Source organism: Manis pentadactyla, chromosome 14, assembly GCF_030020395.1.
Source record: "Manis pentadactyla isolate mManPen7 chromosome 14, mManPen7.hap1, whole genome shotgun sequence".
Taxonomy (NCBI): domain Eukaryota; kingdom Metazoa; phylum Chordata; class Mammalia; order Pholidota; family Manidae; genus Manis; species Manis pentadactyla.
Window position 1 is genome coordinate 16,012,801 of NC_080032.1, and position 26,499 is coordinate 16,039,299.

Here is a 26,499-nt window from a genome sequence, read left to right on the forward strand (position 1 = left end):
ACTGTCTCTCACCAGAGACAGAATCATGAGATGAGACCACAATCTACAATTACATGAAGAACATTATGTTTACTAGGATCCCCCTTTCACCAAGTCCCCCCAACAAACCCCATTACAGTCACTGTTCATCAGCGTCCTTTGCCCCATTCTTGAAAGCCTTAAAAGACAGAATCCCAGTCTTTAGGTGCACCTCGCCTTCTCTGAGGTTGCCCATACCCCCCTTTCTTGGAGTGTGTACCTTTAAAAGACTTTCTACTGCTCAACTTATTACACTTTGTCTCTGTGCTCTGCCAGTGGGTCTTTATCACTTTGCTACTCCACTCCATTTTCCAGACTTGAAGCATAAGTCTTCACTCTCCGTGTCCCACTCCAGATAAGCGAGTAAACCTGCCCTGATCTACCTGGAACTCTAGCCCATTCCTCCCTTAGAGTGCATTCAAATAACACCTTCATTCTGCTCCACTGCTGTGTCTCTGCCCTTCAGTTCTTTGTTGTGGTGGGGACGAGAACCGAGCAAACTCATGGCCCTCAACAAGTCTTCTCCACCCTCTTGGATTTAGGTGTGTCCATTTGGTTGCTTTAGCTAATACAGTAGGAGTGACATGTGCCACTTTCGGACACAAGGTTTAAAAGAGACTGATGCGATTCAGCATGCTCCTCCTCTTCACACTGTGTGATCATGAGCACACGTCAACGTGGAGCCTCCGTTAACCCACTTTCCCGAAAACCTACGACGTGCAAGGAGCCCCCTACCAATATGCCCACGTCACACCAAAAGAGCAAAGCAAAGTTCTGTTATGTTAAGTCTCTGAGATTTGGAGTTATCTGCTTCCATAGCCAACACCTAACCTATCTTGGCTGATACAGACCCTGCCCAGTCTGCTGTAATGTAACTACCATTTACTGAGCTCTGTGTGTTAGATTAAGTGCTGAGCATTTTACATACTTCAACTCATTTAACCTTGACCACAAGTCCAGACAGAAATCCTATTAGCAAACCATCTACAAGGCAGGAAACTGGGCCTCCAAGAGATTAAGTAAATTGCCCATATTCACAAAGCCTCAAAAGGCATGGTCAGGACCCAGACCTAGACCAAAAATAACAGTTGCTTCATGGGAACAGAGCACAGCAGGGTGCTGGAGCCAGTGTATTGTACCAGCTTGTGAGAGAGGGCTGTGGGCATCTCTTCCCAAGTTCATGTTCAGTGAAGTCACACTGGTGCCTTGAAATTCACCATGGTGGAAGTATTCACACCATGAAAACTGGCAAATGCAACAAATCACAGCTTTTTTAAATTGAAGAGCCAATTTACCAGTACACTGCTGATTGGACCTGTGCCATCAGAGCCAGCCATGCCGAGCTCTAACCCACTGACCTTGCTCAGGGCAATTCCCAGAAGCTCGTCCAGGACCCCTTGGGATTCCCTGGTGTTTTCAGTTGAGGAGAAAGAACCTGTGTGAGAACAAGGAGAACGTGCTCTACAGGATGGCTAAAAAACAGGCTGTGAGAGCAAGAGGAAGAAAAAAACCTAGTGGGGGAAAGAAAGGCCTTCCAGTAAGGAGCACAGCGTCTCTCATCTGTGGAGCACACATTTTGTTAAGTCTGCATAATTCGTGAAACACGAGATACTGAGGACAGCTGAAGTTCAGGGCAGAAGATCAAGTTGACAAGATTGGCCTTGGGGTAAAACAAGCAGCAGGGAGGGGGGCTTGGCTGCCAGAACTGACCTGTATTGCTCTGTGTTTACACTGCAGCAGGGGCTGTCTCTGCTCATCCATCACCCGCCTAGGCTCGTTTTCCCTGGGGATGCTGGGTGCTGCGGAGCATGGAACCATAAAGATGGCTACTGTGTTGGCTTCTGGTGGCTGCCCCCACAGATCTAGAGTTCTGTATTCATTCCTGGGGTGACAGTGATAGCAACTCTGCCGCTTACAGCTGGGCTGACCTTGGGCGAGTGATCTGTATAGTAGGTAGATAGCCAGACAGGAGCAGGGAAGGGGGAGGGGGACTTCCGCCAGCATTTACATTCGGCTAGATGCTTGCTTATATTCTACACCTTCCGTGGAAGCTGTTATCATGGGATGTGGAGTGAGGGTATAGATAACAGACTGGCCCAAACCAGCTGGCTCCATCCTGGAGTAGAAATTCACCCAAACCACCCCAAAATCCATTAACATAGTAACAATCACACCTCCCCATGCCTGACAGTTTTGAAGGGACCAAAAATAGTCAAAAATCCCTCTGCCTGACATTAAGCAAGCCTGAACTCTGAAAAAACTCCAGGTGTTCTCTAACCCTGAGTAGTGAATATTAACCTCCCTTTATATAAAAAAGGCTACTGTCGTTTCCCCGGCGACCTCTCTGGGTCTGCCTACAGCCCAGTTCTCAGCTAGAGACTCTTGTATTTTTCTAAATTTTTATTCTCCAAATAACTCTTAATGTTCAATGGCTTTTTGTGTCTGTTCTTGAATTATTTCTTACAAGGAGACCAAGAACCTGTCTCCAACAATCTTACCTCTCTAGGCCTCAGTTGGTTCTTCTGCAAATTGGGGCTGACAGGGCTCTCGTGCACAATGGCGGCCACATAGTAAGCACTGAAGAGGTGGTGGCCATCAACTTAATAGTACTAGAAGGAAGAATAATAATAGGAATAATAATGAGAATATTTAACAATACAGATACAATTCTGAGAGCTTTGTTTACAAGAGACCCATAAATCTTCACAGCAAACTTATAAGTTAGGTACTATTATTGCCCACATTTTCTGGATAAGAAAACTAAGGCAAGCAAGGGAATGTCATTTGCCCAAGTCACAGTTAGTGGTGGGGCCACCCCATTATTGAGCCCCCGGTAAGTACCAAGGAGCTTATAAACATTATCTCTCATCCTCACCTGCAGCACTTGGACAGCTAGGTAAGTGTTTCCATTTTAAAGATGAGGAAACTGAGGCTCAAAGAGTTAAATGGGCTACCCCAGGTGACTGAGCAAGTAAGCAGCAAAGTAAGAGATCGAGATTAGGTCTGTTTGCTCTAAGCCTTTGCTCCACTCAACCATCCTTCACTCCCAGAAACAAAAGCAGTCACCCTTATGAAGGCTAATTAACATTTATTTGGCACTTAAGATATGCAAAACACTAAGCATTTTACAGGCTCCCCTTATCACAACAGCTACAGGATGTGGGTATTTATCCCCACCTGACAGAGTAGGACACTGAGGCACAGAGAGGTCAGCCACTTGCCCAAGGCCACTCAGCTGGAAAGTGGCAGAGCTGGGACGTAAACCCAGCTGTCCTGGCTCCAGAGCCATCTTGCTTCATCACTGAGCTAGGATCTGTGAAGCTATAGTATCTATTCAACAAATATCCTCTACCTGTGTTAAAGCAAAAACTCACAACACCTGTTGAAGAATGGCAAGGCAAACGTTACTCAGGGGCAGCTTCTGCCATAGGTATGGGGACCACTACAGTGGGGTTCTACAGTAAGGAGATTGGGCTCCACTCTCAATATAAGGAAGAGTGGGAATTTATAGCCAAGGAGCAGGTCTGTGGATGGAAAATTACTGAGAGGAACCATCAGCTGCAAGGTAGGGATTCCAGCTAAACAGATCAATTAGAATTCCTGCAGAAGGCAGGCCAGGGCAATCAGACATCAACTGGGCGATGGTGGCGGCTGAGGAACCCAGTCAAATAGCAAGGACGATCAGATGTAGATGGCTACCCTGACTGAGTAGGAGGCTGACTACGCGCAGAGAGGAACACAGGAGCCGAAAGTCAGGGCCTAGTTGAGAAGAGCATTCAGAGGAGCCTGCCTAGAGTTTGGTTGTGGGTAAAATTGCAATTATTCCAGAATCTCTCACCTGGCCTTAGTGCATCTCCATATCAACAGGTGTTTACAAGGGGGAGCGAGGGCATATCTGGACGGGAGAGATTGGGTGGAGTCCCTTCTTCTGCAGCCAGGTTCCAAGAGACACAGACGACTACTTGTAAGCTATAAACACATTTCTCCCACTTTATTTCTCCCTTTGACTGATTTTGGTTTCAAAGGTAATTTGCCCCAGGCTGGAGACAGATTTTCCCCTCAGAGTTACATTGGTCAAGGAGAGAATCTTTGTCACCGCTATTAAAACCCCAGGTCCTCTCACTCCCTTTGACCAATATCCGTAGGGGGGAATCAGCAGCAGAAGTGAGAAGAGCAGACAAATGAGGGAGGAGCAATGTTGGTAAAGATGATAGACAGAAAGCTAGACCAATGGCTAGGGAGTTGAAACAGTCCTTCCCCTCCCTTCTCCCCCTCCCCTCCTTGTTGCTCCCTCCTCCCTCTCTGCAGAAGGAATCCCAGGACTATCTCAGTGGTGGCCTGGAGGTCCCGAAACTGCCAGTGAAAGCAGACCTGGGACGATCCCTCATCCCCTTGGAGGCGAGGGACTATCTCCCTTCCCTTCCCCACTCCTGAGAGGGCAGGGCAGGGACCTCAGCTCTCTTGGCTAGGAAGATTTATCACAACAGAACCTTCTGAAATGACAAAATAAAGGTCAGTGGCTGCTTAGATGGACTTCCAGGCAGAGGCTGATGAAGTCAGGCCAGGAGCTGGAAGAACACTTGGCTCCATTAGTGCCTCCTTCACCCCCATGCAAGGTCAACCTGCAGGTGGCCCAGAGGCAGGGCCCCACTTGGGAGGAAATGTCATGTCTCCTGTGTGTGCTGGACCGAATTCCGATGTGGAGAGAAGCTGCTCCCGCAGGGACCTCACCTGCCAGAACCTCCAGACTGCTCAGGCTGACACCTGGTTACTGCCCTATCTCTCCTGCTGACACCTCCCTAGAGCCCACACAAAACACCTTGAGGTTTCTTGCGTTCCAAGACCTATCAGGCACTGAATGACCTGGCCCTGCCCACCTTTCCAGCTGGTGCCACAGGTGTCTTTGCAACACTAAAAAAAAGGCTGCCCAGCATGCAGCTCCCTGCCTACCGCAGGCTCTCTCTCCACTCCTGGACTTTGCTTGGGCCGTCCCTTTGCCTAGAATGCCCTTTCCCTGTCCCCTCCCATCCTCCACTTTCAGCAGGATGACCCGAGTCATCTTTCAAGATTCTCCCCAGCCTTCCTGTAGCCTTCCTCCCCCAGTGCTGAGCTAGGTGCTATATTAGCGTCTAGGGCGGCTGTAAACAGGTACCACAAACTGGTGGCTTAAAACAATAGAAATTCATTCTCTCATAATTCTGAAGACTAGAAATCGGAAATGAAGGCCACCAGGGGAGAATCCTTGCTTGTCTCTTCTGACTTCTGGTGGCTCCAGGCACTGCTTGGCTTATGGCTGCAGCCCTGCAGCCTCTGCTCTCTCTTCACAAGCCTTCTTCCCTCTGTGCCCTCCCCTCTTCTCACAAGGACCCCGGTCATTGGATTTAGGGCCCATGCCAATCCAGTATGACCTGTTCGACTAATGACATATGCAAAGACCCTATTTCCAAATAAGGTCACATTCTGAGGTTTCCAAGTGGACATGAATTTTTGAAGGGACACTATGCAGCCTCTTACAACCACCTTCCAGACAGGACCAATATTGCAGGCCGAAAACCAAGGAAAGCTTCAAAAAGAAGCTGGGTCCCTGAGGTTGAATACTACTTGCACAGACAGATACTCTATTTGGAGAAAACTGCTTGGGCAACCACCCAAAGGTGGGGAGCCTATGACCCCTTTAAAATTTCCCTGGTTGGCTGAAGCCTGTGCCTGATAATATAATCTCTCAAGGCCCTAATGACCCCTCCCATTTGCCTGCCCCACTTAAAATGATCCATCAGCAGGGGAGAAATACTCAACACCTTTAAACAGAACCCATCAGCTAATAAAACTGAAAGCAATAATCTGTCACTTTGAAATTATGAGCCAACAGGTTTCTCAAGAAGCTTTCTATTCCAGTAATAACACTGGACTAGTAAACTGCTTGCTTCTCTCACACACTCTCATTTGTGCATTTCCAAATAATGACTGTCAAGTCATCTTTGGGAGTATTAAATACCCAGGTGGAGAGCAGGCACATTATTAATTCCAAAGGAAGGGGTCGGGGGAATGAAACTGGAAGCAAAGGGCAGTGGTGGAGTCAGAGACTTGGGGGTTCAAGTACTCACCTTCATCACTTACTGACTTGTGACTTTGTGACCTCTTGAACCTCCATTTCTCATCAGAAAAGTGGGGAAAATAATCACACCTCTTCCCTTGGCTTGTGCCTGGTGCAGAATAAGCACCTGAATAAATGCTGCCTGGTGATCCTTCTTAAATAAAATTTTTTGAGAATTATATTGTTCATTTGCTATTGTGATTCTGAAACAATATATTTGTCTTTTATAAAATAAAGCAAGTAAGCAGCTCACTTGTCACTAGGAGTCAAGGTTTTCAGTTTAAGAGGAACTACAAATATAGAATCAAAATAAAAACAATGTATCCTCAGTCTGAATTAGAAATATCAAGATGAACCCATAATGCAATTTCTCTTAAAAAACACACATGCATTTTCTAACTGCCTTCTTAAAATGCCCAGCACCAGTAACTAACCCAGGTGCAATGAGCCCTTCTAAAACCCAGATTACAGTCTCATACCATTTTCCCATTCAAAAAAATCAGGGGTCCTTGGAGAAATAGCTGACTCCCAGCCATGGGCAGAAAATACACAAGATGAGCCTGAGAGCGTTATCATACCAAAGGATAAGAAAGTTGTTGATGTATTAGGGTCATTTCCAAAGGACTCAAGGGCCAACTTTAATAGTCTTCCACTAGCCACAGATGGGAAAATTTGAGCATCAATAATAATAGTGCAATGGAGTTAAGCACATCAAATATCTTAATATCTATGAACCCATAATGGTAGAAACAATTAATTCAGTTGCTTCATTTAGTCCTCAAGTCAATGCTTTGAAGGAAGGTCTAATTAGCCTCTTTGTCACAGAAGAAACTGAGGTTCTGAGAGGTGAAGTCTCTCACCCCAAATCATACAGCTTATAAAAGGGATAGGGTGGAATGCCAAACCAGGTCTGTGACACTGCAGAATTGCCAAAAGTCTTCCATAAAGTTTAACACCCCCTTCACTACTCTTACTATATCAGAGCTATGGGAAGGCAGGTGAAAAATGGTGAGAATGAGGAACTGTTAAAATTTCATCCCATTGCGTCTTATTCCCTGGTTACAAGCAACAGATGTTGGCGGTAGAGTGTGTAGCATGATATATGTGTAAAATGATAAAGATGAACCAATTATAACCCCTCTTGTGAAAATCCATGAGAGCCATAAAATGGTCCTTGGTTTTAAAGTGGTAACTGGCAAGACACTTCCTGATTCATGTCTGTACCTTCCTACCCCTAGACCAAAGTTTCTTAAAGAATGGTCTGGGAACCATTTTTACCTATCACCTAAGGAACTACTTAAAAATGCAGATTCATGGGCCCCATCTTAGACCTAGTAAATCTGTCTCCGGTGGGCGGGCCCTGTGATTAGTATTTTTAGCTAAGTTCCCTAGGAGAGATGGTAGAACGTCAAAACTGGGTGGGGGCACTGTTTGACATCCCCTCACTCTCACCGGAAACACCCTTCTCTGGGACCTCCCTGCCACCATTGTTCCCATTCAATCTACTTGGTGCTACAGCCACAGAGATCTTTCTGGAAGATGAATCTGAAACCCCAGCCCTGTTAAAAACCTTCCAATGGCTTCCCACTGTCCTTAGGATAGAGTCCAAATATTTTAGCTCCATGATGATATCCAGCCTTGTTTGCCATTGCTCCCGCCACCCCTGCTCCCTGCACAGTGTGGGGGCTCTCTGCCTTATCCATGCTCATCATGCATCTCGGATTCTTCCAGAATCCTCTGCCCACCACTCACTCCAATGCTGCGCTTGCCTGCCTCTCCAAATCATATTTTCCCTTCAAACACCCCTCTGGGTTCACCTGCACTTGGCCTTCCTTGGTGCTTCTGGCTGAATCAAGTCACCCCTTCTGATCCCATTATATCTCTCTTACAGCACATTTCAAGATATTTAGTAACTGGCAGGTTATGTGCTTGTCACACAAGCCGCTATGCATCCCTGGACAACAAGAGCCAGGTCATTTTTGCCCTTCGGTCTCCATTCTCTGGTACAGTTCCTGGCACAATGTAGGCTCACAGGGTTTAGTGAGTGAGTAAGTGAATGAATGAGTGAATGAATGAATGAATGAATGAATGGCATCCCCTTCCTCATACTCATTCCATCATGGTACACACCCTGGCCCACCTATTCTCTGAATCCCCCCCCACCTTCTTTCACTCCCTCATCAATAGCAATTTTCTTGCTCGCTGCCCTATTGGATCAGCGCTGTGATTTTAGCAAAGGAGGTGAGGGGTGGGTGTTTTGTCTTAATAACAGCTGGCCCTTTTGTGGAACTTCACAGTTTGTAAACTCCTTCAATAAGTATGAGCTCCTTGCAACAGTCCTAAAAGCCGGCGAGGTTAATCTTGGTGTGTATATAACTCAGGGTCTGTCCTGTCCTTATCCCCCGTCTTGATAGCCCTTGCTGAAGAGTTGGCCACAAGTAGCCAGTCAGGTTATATGCTAGGTGCCTCCCCTGGCCAATTAGTTGGACCAAAAATGTATACCTGATGGAAGGGAGCCAGTCAGGTTCTCTCTTGAGAATTTGAAATAAGAAAGAAAGAGGATTTCCTTAAAGGTCATTTTGGCATTTTTTAATCTTGTGAACTGAGCTTAGTGTGCAAGGAAAAACTGAGAGGAGCCATTAGGTGGTCTCAAACTGAGAAAAAGGAGAAGTACTTGGCTTCTGATCTCTGTTCAGTGTGCTGATGAAATCAGCTATGAGTTCTGCCCTTGGGTCTTGGGAATCCCTTCACTGCCCCTCCAATAAATCCCCCATCTTACTAGAGTTCATTTGTGTAGGTTTCTGTTCATTGAAAATAAATAAGCCTTGATCCAGACAAGGATACAAGCAGCAGAAGAATACTGGGCTGGGAATCAGAAGACCTTAGTGGCTTTGCCACTCAGGGACAGTTTGACCTCAGGCAAAGCACTTCATCCCTTGGGGCCTCAATTTCCACTCCCACAAAGTGAGTGTAATGACCACATGTACTACACGGAGTCGAACGAGTAACAGGTCAACGCATTCTGTAGCCATATACTGATTAGGTGAAGTAACTTGTCCAAAGCTGCCCTAAGGGTGGGAGATTCAGGCATCACGGCAGGTAACCAAAGAGAGCTACTACCCAGAGCCCACGTGCCATTCAACCAGGAGTCACTTTGCACAAATGGTTCCTAGGAGTGAAGCTGCCTGTGGACACTGCCCAGAGATAGGAGGAAGGGTGCAGTGGCTCTATCCAGAGGTCACCAGCTTCCAGGGGACACCAGACTTGAAGAGTAAGCCCCAGCCAACAGAGAAGACGGTCTCTCCCTCTGGCTCCATCAAAGCATCCGTTTCTAGGGTAGGGATGGCATCTGTCTTGCTAACAGCCTTATCTCCAGAGAGCACAGGGCCTGGCACACAGCAGGTGCTCACAGATGAATGAATATCTCCATATTTCTCTGTGTCCATATTTCCATGTGTCTCTGTTGTCTCTTCCTCGTCTTTAACGTCTCCTCTCCTTTCTTTACATCTCTGCGTGTTGTGTCTCCGTCTCCTCCCACTCACCTTGTCTCTCTCCTCTCCTGGCTCCCCATCTCCAGTCTCCCTCTGCCCTGTGTCTGCCTCCGCCTCTCCCTCATCCTGTCTGTCTCCTCCCCACCTCACCAGACTCACACCCACACCTGCCCCAAACCTCTCCGACTGGGGCTCTCTTTGTCTTGGTTCCCCTCCCGTTGCCTGGTAACCGCCCTCCCCAGCAGCCCAGTGGAAACCATAGAAACGGGCAGCCTACTGGCAGCCATTCGTCTCCCTTTTGTCCTTTGCACTGCACGTGGACGCTCCAATTACAGACAGGTACTTGGCGCCGATGCCTTTGTCCACGGCCCATTCAGGGCGCAGCCGGCTCCCGGGCCCAGAAGCCGCTGGGCACTGCCATACAAAACGCCTTTGTGCCGCCTCTCGGCGCCCCCGCTGTGCTCAAGGACAAGGGGATCTTCAAGCTGGCACTCAACTGCGCCCTGCAGCAGGCGGTGGGGAGGAGGAAAAGGGAAGTCCAACACCACTTAGATGGACTGACAGGCATACTGACCCAACAGCCCCTAGAAGAGAAACCTGGAGCCAGAAGGGCTGGGAGGAGAGTGGCCCTGGCCCCCCACTACAGGCTGTGCGCCCCACTGGGCTCTGACCTCCTGTCCATCCCTCCAGTGCCTCGGTCATCCTCAAGCCACAGATCCTTCGCACATTCTGTTCCCCCCACCCAGATCCTCCTCCTCTTTGCACATTCAACTCCTACCCCACGTTCAGATGCCAGTTCCAGCACCCCATCCAGGTAAAGCCTTCCCTGCCCACCCTGCCCACGCCCTGCACTGGCTGCCACAGCTCCCTATGTTGTGCCATTATATCTACTTCTTCAGTGGCATATTGGTTTCCTGGGGCTGCTGTCACAAATTACCACACACTGGATGGCTTAACCCAACATGTTTACTGCCTCCCATTCTACAGGCTAGGAGTTTGAGACCAAGGTGCCAGCAGAGCCATGTTCTCTCTAAAGGCTCCTGGCCTCTTCCCGATTTGGTGGTGGCCAGCAATCCTTGGTGTTCCTTGGTTTGCAGACACATCGCTCTAACCTCTGCCTCCATTGTCATGTGGCATTCTCCCTGTGTCTCTCTGTCCAAGTTCCTCTCGTAAGGACAACAGTCACAGGATTAAGACCCAAGCTTACCCGGTATGTCCTTATCATAAGTTGATTATGTCTGCAAATAATCTTTTCCCAAATAAGGTTGCACCCCAAGGTTCAGGGTAACAGGAATTAGAGGTGGGGGCCACTAATCAAACCAGGATAGACGGTTGTTCCTCCTCTGGATTTGAAAGCCCTGGGACCTCAACAAAGGCATCTAATTGCTCGCCTCTCTGGCCTCCAGTACTCTGTACAGTTCCTGGTCAGTTGAGAAGTCAGTCAATGTTTAGTGAATGGATGAGCTAGCAAGAGCTGCTTCACTCCTCTGAGCCTTGGACTCCTTATGCATAAAATGGGAATCATAGCATCATTTCAAAGGATCATTGAGGAGGAACCCACACGGAGCATGTGCAGAATGCTCAAAAATCAGGGACCATGTGTTTTCATTTCCTGTGATTGCTGTAATAAATTACCACAAATCCAAAATCAAGGTGTTGGAAAGGCCAAGCTCTGAAGGCTCTAGAAGAGAATCTTTCCTTACCTCTCTCAGCTTCTGGTGCCAAAAGATGTCCCTTGGCCTGTGGCTGCATCCCTCCAATCTCTGCCTCCGTCTTCACATGGCGCCTCCCCTGTTCTGTCTTCTGCTCTTCTTCTAGGGACACTTGTGGTTAGATTTAGGGCCCACCCTGATACTCCAGGATGACGTCATCTTGAGACCGTTATGTACATCTGCAAAGACCATTTTGCCAAACACAGTCATAGTCACTGATTCTAAGGATTTGACGTGGACGTATCTTTTGGGGGCCACCATTCCACCCACTACGCCATGATTATTTTCTGTAATTAAAGCCCATGCTCTGATTGCTGACAATTTATAGTTGATCAATATGTGTGAGGAGCAAGTAATTGCAGTTTTGAAATCTACTTATTATTTAATTTTTGCAATGACCCTGAGAAGGTAGAATCTGTTATTCCCATGTCTAAGTTCAAACAAATGAGGCAGGAGATGTGAAGTGATTTCCCCTCAATTCACAAACCTGGGAACAGGTCAGAGTCCCCAGATGCACCTCACTCTCCAGCGTGTGCGTAAGCCATTCCCCTGCCAGAGCCCTTTCTTCTTCCTGACTTTCCTGGCTGGTGTACACAACCTCAGAGTTCCTTTCAGCTGCATGTCCCTTCTTCAGGAAGCCTTCCTGGTGTTAGGACCCTCTTTTGGTTTCCAAAGCATCTCCTCTTTGTTCACCTTGGTGTTGATTTTTATCTTCTTCCTCTGAACTGTGACCTCTCTGAGGGTAAGACCTGAATCTAGTTCAAGGTCACATCATCACAGCTTATGTAGAGCCAGTCATTAAGCAAGAGTCCCATAAGCATTTATGGAAGTGAAATTATATGTGTAATGATGTCCCAGATTTATTCAATAGAAACGTAACAGTATTATTATTATTACCTGTTTAATTGAGACCTCGGTCCTTAGAAATACTGGTTTAGAGAAAGCTAGTGGATACTTATTCCTAGGATTCAAATAAATGCAGTTTTAAGATTGGGTAATTGGTAAAACATTGGTGCCATTAGCAGAAATCCAGAGAATCAATAGTGTAGACCAATGCTTATCAAATATTAATGTGCACACAAGTCACCTGGGACTTGTTAAAAATGCACATCCTGATTCAGTTGGCCTGTGGCAGGACCTAAGATTCTGCCTCCACAAGCCCCCAGATGATGCCAGTGCGGCTGGCCCTGGAGCAAGCTTGAAAGGCCAGAATGCAGCTGATTTGAGCAGGAGGTCACAGATGATGAGTTAGGTTTGGAAATGCTGAGTTTAAGTTGCTGAAGTGATTCTCAAATGAATATTTCAATGAGGCAGTTATAAACACAGAGCCAGACTTGGAGAGATAGCGGAGGCTATAGCTCCGATAAGGCACATCGTATCAGACGTTGGTGAGCTTATGTATGGGCAAGGAAAACACAAAGATATTGGGGGGAGTACCCACATTTGGGAGGAGGGGAAAAGAATGAGAAAGAGAGGGAGCCATTGGAGAGAGAGAAACCAGGGTAGTGCAGAATCACAGGACAGCCATTTGCTGCAGAGGATGTAGACAGTAAGTCAAGAACTTGCTAATGGAATTTTTGACCATGAATGTCCTTAGTGACCTTGAGATAAAGGCTTTACTAGAGTCCAGGCATGGGTAGAATCTGTTATTCCCAGGCATGGGTAGCAGACACTGTTGATCTCTACCCCATATGCCCCTGGCCCACCTGAATTCACCTGCAGCTATAGCCAATAATTCCTGCACGCACAAGCTGCCCACCTTGAGCATCCTCTCAACCTGTGGGCCTCCTCCAGCCACAGGGGAGCTTGTCTGGCCACAGGTAGGCTCAACTGGGTGTGTAGGGAGTTAACACCCAGGGCAGAGGGGGCAACTCTTAACCAATTCAGTGTGGGAGTGGATAAACACTCCAGTTCCTCCGTTCTCCAGGGGGATGATTCTGAGGCATGGTTTCTCTGTAGAATGAAACTTTCCCAGCAATCCCCTCAGTTACCCACCTTTGTTTGGCTTTGCTCACTTTCCCATCTCACTTGTCCCTTCCCTCCTCAGGCTTCCTGAGATGACCTCCCTAACAAATTATTTGCACCTAAGTCCCATGGCCTGCTTTGGTGGGGAGAATTCAGCCAAGACAGGTTAGTAGCTGTATTGTAAAGGATTAAGTCTGGATGGCAAATGCAAAGAACAAGTGCATTAACCCAAGGAAGGGAAGGAGTTTTTAGCCCGTCTTGCAAATAACCCCTCAGCCACTAGCCCAGGCACATAATGAGCTGAGCCAGGCTAGTGATCCAGTGATTAGATTCACTGATTTCTTGTGGACAAGGGAAAGCCTTTGGGGGCAGGTCCACAGCAGCACCCCCGGCTCCCTTATCAGCACCACCACCAATCCTCTTCACCACTCGTCTACACACGAGAGCAGACGCTGCCGCAGGAAAGGGGGAAAGCTTGAGAAAGAGGGTGAGGTTTGCCTTGCTCTGTTCACATCCGTCAAGGGACTCTCTGGGTGCAGCTGAGGTTGCTGCTATATATAACACACCAGCACAACTAATAAAACTGATTGTAAAGCACTTTGCAGATCCAAAGTGCCACATAAATGCTAAATAAGAAAATTAATCTTAGCTACGAAGAACTCACGTTGCAAGACTGAAGAGGTTTTGAGGCTGTGCCAGGGGAAGGGGAGTGTGTGCCATCTCCCACTCCCACACTCTGCCATCATTGTCTGCCCAATGAATGTATGCACATGTGCTCCTGGAAGGCATGCAGGTGCTCCCACATGAACAAAACACACACCAGTACATATATCCCATACACATGCCACCCCGCGTATATGCACCCAGACAGCTTCAAAGCCATGCATTATATCCAGATGCACCCTGACACATACACGTATGACAATACATATACCCCTCCTCACATACTTACCACCCCACGTATATGCACCCAGAGACAACTTCATGGTGTAAAGGCACACCCATACACACATATACCCACAAGCACTCACACACAGTCTCTCACACACATTTCACCTTCTAAATGACTCCCAGATAACTTCTTGCACATATAGCCACATTCATCCTTAAGGACATCTCATACATAAAACACCCTCTTATACCCATAGCACCATGCACACATAGTCTCACACATGGTCTTCATACATGTTGCAGTATCTCAAATCATTGTTTGAAAATCTTCACACTCTCCTTGTATTAAAACCATACATCCATGCCCTTAGCCACGTAACTTCCTCTCACTGTGGACTTAGCTTGCTTTGCTACCTGCTGATGGTAGGCTTGGCCCCATGACTTACTTTGGCCAATGGACTGTTAGCAGAGGTGACACAAGGAGGGCTTAAACATGCTTGTGAGACTCGGATTGTTCTCTTGATCTCCAGTAATGTGCCGGGAGTGGAGCATGCCCCTGTAGCCTGACCCCAGGATGAACACAGGGTAGATACGAACATCATGCACACCACAGCTCAGCACAGCTGGACCCATAGCGTAAAGCCTACCCAGCTGAGCCCAGTCTGGCTGACTCAGCCCTGTAAGTCTCAGACTAGACCAGAGATTGGAAAACTATAGCCCATCAGCCACATTCAACCTATGCCTGCTTTTGTAAATAAAGGTTTATCAGAACACAGCCATCCATTCATTATATATTATACACTGTTTCTACTCTACAAGGGTGGAGCTGAATAGTTGCAACAGACATGGTATGGTTGACAAAGCCAAAAATATATACCACTGACCCTTCATGGAAGAGAGCCTTAACCAGCCAGGCTGGTACTCCTCTAATTTCAGATTTCCACCCTCCAGAACTGTGAGAAAATACATGCCTGTTGGTTAACCCCCCAGTCTAGGGTATTTTGGTATGGCAGCCTGAGAAGACTAAGTCACTAGTATTTCCCACAGGCATGCTCCACTAGGAAGTCAAGTCTATGAGGGTGGAAATTCCTGTTTATTCCTATAGCCCTCGCATATAGGACAGTGTCTGTCACACAGTAGGTGGCAAGAAAGGACAAGAATGAAAGCAAAGGGAAAATTTAAGGGAAGAAAATGAGAAAGAATGGGGGAAGGGCAATTAAAAGAAATAAGAAAAAAAAGGAAAAAAGGAAAGGAGGAAGGGAAAAGAGAAAAGAAGAAAGTGAATAAAGTTTGAATTATTAGCCTATGTATCAGCTGTGTGACCTTGAACAGGTGACTTAACCTCTCTGAGACTCAGTTATTTTCTTTGGTGAAATGGGAGTGATAATTGTTGCTAATACAGGGTTTTGTAGGTTTTTTGAGAATAAAATGAGATGATGTATTCAGAGCCCCATTTTTTTTTTAGAACAAAATGATGTATTCAGAGCCCCACTCTGCACATGGAGTGCAGTAAGTGCTAAATAAATGGCAGATGACTATGATGGTGATGGCAATTAACAAAGGAAGGGGAAGTGGCGGGGAGAAAAAGGATGAAAAGCTGGCTAATTTAGAACCAGCCCCTTCCCAAGACACTATTCGGGGTGTGGCACTATCCGTGCTGCCTGGCCTCATTTCCTCCACTGGTGCCATTCTCAACCCTGGCCACCCATTAGAATTTCCTGGGGAGCTTTCGAAATTTCTGATGCTCAAGCCACACTCCAGACCACAGTACATGGCGCTTGGGAAGGGCTCGAGACATACTAGGCGTCCGTGATTACCACAGGCACATGTTCTCGGCTCCGTTCTCCTAGCTGTAGAAGCAGAAGCTTCTTCCCGGCAGGCCCCTTGGCACCGCACCCCGGCCCCTCAGAACCCCACTGCCAGCCTCCCAGCATTCACACCGGTTAAATAAGACAGAGCTCCTGAGTCTGCCCTACCTGTCAAGTACAAACAGGAAGTCAAACATCAGATTTTCCATGGATGGAGAATGGACAGTCAGACAGGAGCTCGGATGCTCCTTGCAAAAGGCTCATGCAGGAGCCTGAGAATTCACACTTCAGACAGGCAGGAAGGAGTACCTGGACGGTTGATAGATCAGAGCAGTTAGTGGGACCTCCCCCTGGGCTGGGGAGGGAAGGATTGAGGCTCTGATCACCTGCCACTCCATTCACCTTTCCACTTTACAGTGGAGGCCAGGTGAAGAAAGGCTGGAGCTCAAGGGGCCAGACCCGTGGGGCCGGGAGGCACATGGGACTTTGGAGGCAGCCAGATTTAGGTGCAAATACCACCACTGCCAGTTCTCAGTGGGAAGATGTTGGGTAAGTTGTGTCATGTCTGAGGCTCCCATTCCTCATCTGTAAATTTGTCATAAGAAAATATCTCCCTTGTAGATAAGAGCTGACCTAGAAAGTTGTTTTGTAAAATGCTTGTCACTTAACAAGCACATATTAAGTGGCCCCAATTCCTCACTGAACGAGTGTCAGCCTTTACAGATTTTCTTTAAATACCTAGAGGGCCTGGACTTTGTCACACATACTATCCTATTTTTTTCCTGTTCCTTCTCCTTTATTATGTAACGTTTTTGAAACCACATGTTCAATCAGCTGTTTCTCACCACTTTTGTCTTGTCTCCCTGTAAACACATACAAATAAAAGGAAACAACTTGAATAAGAGAATTACTTCTTTTCCTTTAAAGTTTCTTTAAGGATGAAATCCATGTAAAGCTCTGAATTATGAAAATATATCCTATTTGGGGTGCATGAACTATCCCCCCCGCCACACACACACAGTGTTGAATAACCCTTATAAGAATAATTTAGTAAGTCATCCCACATTTAACCCCCCAACCTCTGGATGAGATGGGTACCATTTGGATCCCAGACTTTGTTTCTTTTTTCATATTCTCAAGAGTGCCTAACTGGATGAATGTTTACAAAGTGATCACAGCTTTGTAACCAGCCCCCAGATCAGAGGCCCCCTCGTAAATCCTGCCAAGGCCAACCACTGTCCTCATTAGACTCGTTTACCTGGCCTGGAGCCTTATATGAATGGAATCATAGTGTTATTATAGGCAGAATAATGATCTCCCAAAGATGCTCCCATCCTAATGCCCAGAATCTCAGAATATGTTATCCTCATGGCAAAAGGGATTTTTGTGGATATGGTTATGTTAAGGAGTTAAAGATGGGAAGATTATCCTGGATGTGAATTCCAGTTTTAAAGATACAGCCCAGATGAGCTAAGCCTAAGGACACACATTATGTGGCAAGGCCGTGATTTGAACCCAGGCAGTACCTAGACACTTTGAACCACTGCTCCAAGTGGGAAAACTGAGGCTCTGAGGGACAAAGTGATATGCCCATGGTGACGCAGGTCAAAGTGCAGAGCTGGGTGGGGTGCAGACATGGCCTCTGCCTCCTGACTCTATGGCGCTTTCTTGGTGAGTGGGCATGCCACAGACATTTCCAATCTGGATCTGTGTTGCTGGAAGCTCCTGCTGACAACATGCTCTTCCTAGTCTGCCAATTTTGGGCCAGCTCCAGGACAACAGCTGCATGAGCCACTCACCAGCCACAGGGCAGCTCAGTTGTCACCCGCTGTCCCCAGCCCTCTTGGGGAAAAGGAAATGGCACCAGCTCTCTGCTGCTGTCTGAGGGAGGCTGTGGTCTCCAGGTCCCTTCTCACCAGCTTCAGTTAGCACCATCCAAGCGGAAGGGAATGTCAGATGGATTTCCTGCATGGCACATAGACTATGGCTTAGGTTCACAGGGATGGGGCTCAACCTTACACTGCCTGGAAAAGTTCCCTCTGGAGCCAAAGGATAGCAGCCATGCCCTCTCTTCCAGGGCAGCAAGGAGATTTAAGGTGGCCACAGGGCTGCATGCAAAGGGTCCCCAAGGACTGTGGAGGCTCAAAGGGATGTTTTACAAACTCCCGAACTCTCACAATGAGGAAACTTAACACCGACAGTAATACTGGCTGTTAGTAGGCACTGCACCAGGTGCTTTCACACTGTTTTCTCTATAAACCTCACTACAGTCTAGAGACCAGACCATTATTAGGCCCCTTAACTGAAAAAGAATGGTAGTCAGGAAGGCTGGCTCAGGGCCACACATCCAGAGCTGGGAGCCAGAGCTCTCTAACCCCGGAGATGCACTACAGAGATATACTACAGCTGACACCCCCCAGAGATGGAAAGCTCTTCACCCCCCTTATCCTCCTGGTCAGCGACAGGCTGAGACCACATCTCCAGCATCCTAACACCAGATTTATCTTATATACCATGAAGCCTACTTTGTAACTAGTAATGAACACAGACAGAGGATGAATCACAGGGCCTAATTAGTCTAAGCCATTCCCACTCCCTTGCCAGGGATTGGTTTGGGAATGGGACATTGGACTTAGCCTGGATCCAGCCTGGATCCCTGCTGCTGGAAGCTTCTGTAGATGCCAATGAAACCAACGGCTTCTGGGAAATGTTTCCTGGCTCTTAAAGAGACACAGGCAAGTGAAAACCTCTCCCTGGATGTTTATCTGGATGTGACACCTGGAACTACCACCACCACCGTGTGACTTTGAAAAGACCCAGACTGAGGGAGGAGTATCTTTAAGCCAGGAGCTTAAAGATGGAAAGAACCCAGGTTGGGTGACATTGCTGAAATAACGATTCATCACAGAACCAAATGTCCTCCAGACCGCCTTTCAGGATACTATGAAAGTCTTTCTTGTTTAAGTACATCGAGTCAAGTTTTTCTAGTACTTGCAGCCAGAAGCACCCCCACTAACACAATGAACCTCAAATTCTGGTGTCAGACAGCCTGGGTTCTAAGCCCCACTCCATCCCCAATGAGCTACGTGACTTTGTGCAAGTCTCTTAACCTTTCTGAGGCTTAGTTTTCCTCCTCTGCACAGTATTGTGGGCAATAATAATGCAGGGTCATTGTGAGGATACAATGAGAGGATAACAATCAAAGCACATTGCAAATAGAAGTATTTTCCTGAGGTATTGCTGGGTATTATTATTGTTGCTGATACCATAGATGCAGCAGGGCCAGAAGCAGCCTGGGGCATCCTGAGGGGCGGAAGCCTGCCCTTGCTCCTGGCAATGGACTCGAGGAAGGGAGAAGCTGCACACACTCAGATAAAGCCACATTTGCATTCCCCAGCCTCTCTGGCCTGGTGCTCTGCAGGCTGAGCCAGACAGCAGCTCTTCCCGGGGGGCACAGGGCCAGCAGCAAGCTATCAGATGGAGGTGAGGGCTGAGAGGTGGCCACACCCCAGCGATGGAAGCCCCTCCAGGGAAGGTCATGTGCAGTAACAGTATTATACTTTAGCTATCAAATCCTGACAGTCCCCTGGATGGCCACATCTTTGCTTTCAGCCTCTCATTCAATACTCATTAACAACTCTGCAAAGTTAATTTATTCCTATTTTATGGATGAGGGAGCCGAAGCTCAGAGAGGTTAACAAGCACGTCCATGTTAAACAGCCAGGAGAGGAAGGCCAGGTCTGTCTGACTCCAAAGCTGTGCTTTGAAGCACTATGCTATAGCCAAGAAAATAATCTGCCCCTCAAGCCGCATGAACATTTGCAGGAATAGTTGTATAGGAAGAGTTAGACTTCTGTGTGCACTGACCTTGCATTCAGGGAGCTCACTGCCCAGCCTGTGACAGAAGCATGCTGTCTAGTTCTTCCTCTGTTTTGCCTTTGACATCCTGGCCTGTCCCATAACTTTTCATTTCCTTCTGTGTCAGCTCTCTAGGGAGGAGTCCTGGTCCCCAGGAGAGAGTCCTCCAGGAAGTCAAGGCTACTCTGGAAATGGCTGCAGAAGAGAGGAGACAATACCTTTTGCGAAGAGTCAGGGGGCCCATAGGGCGAGTGAGAAGGAGTATTTGGAAAGGTTGTCCTCTGCCTGTGATCCTCACCCATCCACGCCCACTCTCTGCCATGCTCTGAATTGCTCTACGCCTCTGCACAGAGACCTGCATGGACGGCATCACAGGCTCTCTGTCTTCTAGCTTCCTGGTGGGTTTGGTGAATGCGAGGCACTAGGAGAGGTTGAAAAGAAAGAGGTGGGGGCATCTCTCCCATCCCCTCTCCCTGCCCTCCCCGCATCAGCACTGCCTTCTGCCTGGCCAAGTCCTTCTATGACTACAGTGTCTTCTGCCCACGCTCCCTGGCTCCTCCTCTCACCGGGTTCTGGTAACCCTATTCCCCTCCTTGCACATTCAGGCCTAGGGCTGGCAACTGCTCCCAACTATGGCTAACCTCTGCATGCTTCAATGCCCCTTATCAGGCCTGCTAACCCTGCCCACTGCCCTGGGAGTGGTCTTTTCATTAAATGTTACTTCAAACTCCCAGCTTTCTATTTCCTCATGGGGCCCTGAGTATTAGGGGTTGTGTGTAGGAGGGAAGGTCAGATTGCAATATGTTCCCTGGGAGTTGGACTGTCTAGGTAGGCTCAGCAATTCAGGTACATTGCCAGTGGGAGGAGCTTTAAGGACTCACCAGCGGTCAGTGATACCCCTGGTGATGCGCTGCAGCAGAGTACAGCGCGGTGGCGAGGGCTGTCCTCTATTCCTGCAGGATTCAGGCTTTGATAGGCCATGTTCTGACTGACCTCGTCTGCCTGGCTCATAATGAGCTTCAGAATGGAAAAGAGGAATGTGGCCCTCACACACACAAAGCTCCTTCTCTTCAGCTCCCTGGCCCTTTCAAGTTGACAAGGCACGACCTCATGAATTCACCCATCTGGGCCTCACCACATCCTGTGGGGCAGATAAAGGCTGCTTTCCCCTATTTTACAAGAGAAGATGTAAATTTAGAGGAAGGAAGCGACACAGCTAAAGTCACAGCCCCAGCAGATCTCAATCCCAGACACAGTGATCTTAAGTCTGGGGCTCTTTCCAGCACACCTCACACTTCTGGTTGGTTACTGCCTGCCTCAGTGGCTGCAGGTTCTCTTAGCAAATCTGAGCAGGCTGTCCTTCCCTCAAACTCAAAAAATTAATAAATGAATCAGAGCTATAATTTTTGCACTGAGCACTGGTTATGTACCAGGCATTGAGCAAAATGCTTTATATACACTTTATTCCTTTGAATCCTCAACAACTCTGAGGTAGTAATGATTATCCCATTTATATCTGAGGGAAGCTGGGGCTCAGAGAGGTTAAGTGATTTGCCCAAAGTCACACAGCTGATTAAGTGTCAGTGAGATTTGAAACTATACCTGTCCTCTGCCACCTGTGCTTAACCACTGCACTAAACTGCCTCTATTCCAAATAGTCCCAATGAGTAGCATTGAAGTGATGGATGAGAGGAATGCCCTGTTCCTCAGCTAATGCCTGGAGCTGTGTTAGCAAGTCAGGTGAGCCATACGTTGAAAGCTGGTCATTCTGCAGACAGCACTCATAGCAAGGCAACCTCTCTCCTTGGCAGCCTGTCTTGAATTTTCTGGTGCTGCATAATGTTACCCTGGACTTGCAGGGATGAGGGAGTCAAGTTTCTGTGGACAGAATGAATGACACCTCACACATCTCCAGAACTTTCTATCTTAGGGTGAGTTTTGACATCCACTGGGTCATTTCATTCTTATGGTAAACCTGTTGAGCACATAAGACATATATTCCCAAACTTCCCTTTCTTTACAGAAAACTAGGGATGAAAAGAAATAAATGACTTGCCCAAGGCCACACAGGTGGTACAGGCAAAGCCAGAATCCCTAACTACATAGATTGGGCTCCAAAGCTTATGCTTCTTCACTATACCATGCTGTTTGACTTGGGATAAGAATCTGAGAGGGTAAGTGACTTGCCCAGGGTCACTTCCAAGGTCACAGCAAGACAGCGTTGCTGGGATTAAATTCAACCAGCATCCCTGCTGCATCCTGGCAGCCACCCAGACTTCCTCTTCTCCATCTCCTTTTTCCTCCATCCAGTTCTCCCATTTTGGGGCTTCTCCCCCTCAAGTTCCTCCACTAGAAGCAGCTACAACCAGGAGAGCTCACCCATCAGGAGACTAGTGAGAAGGGGGAAGCCACTGTGGGTCTTACTGGCATGAGCTGGTTATAGCTTGGTTTCCTGCACTCTTGGCAGTATCTGCCTGCTCTCTGCCTGCAGGAACGAGGTGGAACAGCTGTGTGCACATCTGCCAGAGGAATTCTTTAAAGAGCAGAGATGATGCTATTTTTCTACCAGCAGTAGGGTAAATGCTTGAGGCTCATTTGGGGTTCATTCTCTCTCTGTCTGAGGCTCATGTCTTTAGAGCAGCTGCGCACACAGAGCAAAACAAGACTGTAAGGCAAGGAGCTCTTTGCATCAAACTCAGAAGCTCCTGGTCAAATTCATGTGAACTGACTATTCACAGAGGTTGCTTACAAACAAAAAATAATAGCTAAGACTCACTGTGCACCAGGCACTCTTTTAAGCTATATGTATATATATATATATACACATATATATACACACACACACACACATATATATGTGTATGTATATATATTTCATTATATGCTTATATTTTTATCTCTATACACTTTGATATATTTTATTATATATTTCACATATATTTAATTTAATCCATATATATGTATAATCCAAAAATACTCTGTGCCATAACTACTATTATTATCAGTGGTTCTCAAATTTTAGTGTGTATAAGAATCACCCAAAGGCATTGTTTAAAAATCAGATTCCTGGGCTCCTGCCCTCTGAGTTTGGAAGGACTAGAAAGCCCAGGAATCTTCATTTTAATAAGCTTTCCAGCTTGATTCTTGTACAGGGGTGATGGATGACTCTTTGAGAAAGACTGACAAAGAGATGCATTTATTCTCAACCTTTATGGGGTAAAAACTACATGCCAGCACCTATGATAGGCATATAGGAAATGAAAAGTAATTCTAATGCTGGCTACCATTAGCTGAATGCAAACCATATTCCAGGCACCTAGCTAAAATAAATGTCTTCTATTTGCTAGTGCTTAATTATCACAACAACCCCTTAAGTCAGGTATATTATTACCCCCATGTTACAGATGAGGAAAATGAAGTCCATACAGGTGAAGTAACTTGTCCGAAGCCTCAACTATCTGAAACCTCACAGACAACAAGAAGAGGAACTGGGACTTGCATGAAGGTGTTTCTGATTCCAGACACTGTGATCTTAACCATGGTTGCACAGTTCCTATTCTTGTGGAACTCCCACACCAGTGGAAGACTCAAGCTGGAACCCAAATAAGCAGAGCAACACAGTAAAAATTAAAAGAACCAAAGAGCAATGTATATCAGGTGTTGTGAAGGGTGAGTAGGGAAGATAGGTCACTTCCTGGAAAAGGACAGCCTTGGTGGGCTTCCTAACGGTGGTGATATTTACATAGGGTCTTTCAAAAAAGGGTAGGATTTGAACACAGTAGTTATGGGAGCTGGAGGAAAGAATTCCAGGAAGATGGAACATCATAATCAAAAGCACTGAGGTGAGAAAGAATAGGATATGAACAATATGAACAAATATGAACAATACCACTTGGTTAGTATGAAACTATAGGCAAATCTGAAGAGCTCACTCCCTCATCTCTTTCAAATGTTTATTTAAATGCCATAAGCACCTTAAGACCTTAGCTAACCACCCTATTTACAGCTGCAATGGTAATTCTGTCCTCATGTTCCATTATCCTGCTTTATTTTTTCCAAAGCACTTTTTTACCTTCTAATATATAATTTGTCTTTTTTTTTTAACTTCTTGTCTGACTCCACCTGTCAGAACATAAACTCTAAGAGGGAAGGGATTTTTGACAGTTTTGCTCATTGTTGAATCCTGGCCGTTATAACAGGACCTGGTATATGATAGGTGCTCCGTAAATATTTGTTTAAATTTGAATGAAGCACGAAGGGGCACCAAGGAACAGTGCTGTGAAGAATTCAGCACCTTGGACAGAGACCCGCCATTTCATCCCTAGGTGCCCAGCAGATTGCAATTTAATAGATCTGGGATAAGAGCCTCAAATTCCTTCCTTCCTTCCTCCCTCTCTCCTTCCCTTTCAACTCTCCACTGATGAAACTAATGTACATTCAGAATGAGACACCATATCACATCCAGCTGTGCAGCCCACACAAGACACTCATACTGCAGCTACCAGTAGAGTTTCCAGGATACATATTCTGACCAGTCTGGTGACATCAACAATGTCACAAGTCTGGGAGATGCAAGTGAAGTTCTCCCATTCAGGCAGGCTTAGCCCACTGGGGTGATTCCTAAAGTGATATCCTACCATAACACAGCCTTCTGCACTCCCTTCTCCACCAAAACACCTTGGACAAATCCCATTCTTCTCCCTCTTCCTTCCTGATGAGTCCCCAGAGACTCCAACCAGTCTGTTCTGATTCATATTTATCAGCTTGGGGCTGTCTTCCCTTCCACTACCATCCTTGTACTCTCCCCAAGTTAATCGGAGAAGACGGATAGATGATGGCTTCCTGTGTAACCTGATTAAGATAAAAGCTTCCGCTGATCTTCCGGCTGGAGAGGCAAAAAAGTATGTTGCAAGCAATAACTTCTGGTGCCGACACATTTAATATGAGCAGACCCATGGAAGAGTCAAGGGTCTTGGTAGCTGTCTTCAGAACCAAAGGATCCCAGTTACAAAAGTCTCCATGACCTGGACAGCTGTGAAAGGAGGAGCAGATAAAGCCCAAGCCTCATGTTTGCTGAACACTCAGTCTCTATATCAAAAATCTGGCTACTCCTCGCCACCTTCACCTAGTCCAGTCCCTCCATCAGGTTCTGCCTGGATTTCATCCTTGCCCCTGTACAGCCTATTCTCAGGTGTCATACTGTTGTGTCCCTTTTGAAACAAACTGACTCAGGTCACGCCTCTTCAAAACCCTCCAATGGTTCCACAAATCACCCAAAGTAACAGCCAAAGTCTATGTGGCCCAACCTGTTTGGCCCGAGCTACCTCTTTGATCACATCTTCTACTGCTGTCGCTTACTTTGTTCTGGTCAAACAAGTCTCCGTGCTGCTCCGAGAACACTCCCAGCATGCCCTGGCCATCTGCTTTGCACTGGCTGTTCCCCTTGACTGGAATGTTTCTCCCTCAGGTAACCACCTGGCTCATTCTCTCACCTCCTGGGCACCTTATTTATAACTGCAGCACACACTACCAATCATTCTTACCCTAATCTATTTGTTTCTACAGCACTTGTCATCTTCTTATACACTGGACAACTCATTTGTCCATTATTGGACAACTAGCACATGAGCACCACAAAGACAGATTTTTGTCTGTTTCATTTTCAGCTGCTTCCCCAGCCCCTGAAATAGTGCCTGGCATGTAGGAAGCACTCAACAAACATTAATTGAATAAATGAATCAGCAGAAGTTTCAAAATGTGCATACCAAAGATGGCTAAAGGAATAAAGGTAACTGTGGCAAAAACATGAAAACCAACATCGGGTAACATTTTCTGAAGTCTGATCATCAAGCACTTGACAGCCTACAGGTGCGCAATCTGTGTCAGCTCTGCAACTTGTAAGTACACCTGAGGTCACATTAACAGCCTGGTTCTGCCACTCCCAGGCTGTGTGACATTGGGTGAGTTACTTAACCACTCTGAACTTTGTTTGCTTCATATAAATACAAAATAAGATACTATAAAATAAGATTATAATAGAAACCTTCCTCATGAGATTTTTGTGGGAATTACATGACTTAATACACTGAAGGGTTTCAAAAGAGTTACTACTTGGAGCCCTCATGTGCTGACCTGGGTCCTGAGCCACTGACTGCAGGGGGACAGACAGCAGAAAGCTGGCTCTCACAATTGTTCAAAGTGCCCACCCCTCCACTAGAGGCCATCATGAACCCCAGAGCAGAACTGAGGTCTCAGGCAGAATTGTGGAAATGAAATTTTCCTGAAGTCAGTCTCCTACCTCAACCTTACAGCCATGAGCTAGGTATGGAGTGGATATGGGTAAAAGGAGGGACAGACGCTCAACTACCCTCATTTCTTTCTTCTTCCTACCATTCCCACCCCCCAACCCCCACCCTGCTAAAATCTCCCTTCCCCTTAATCACAGAGCAACAGCACCCATGTGCCAACCAAAGCAAGCAGAATCTAGCCAATATTGTAAATGTTTGTTGTTTAAACTGCTGAGTTTCAGGGTTATTTGTTATGCAACAATAGGTAATTAATACATCTGGAAAGGGACCTGCATATCTGCATTTCTAACAGCTCCCAGGTGATGCCCATGCTGCCATGGTCTACATTCTAAATAGCCAGAGATCAGGTGATTT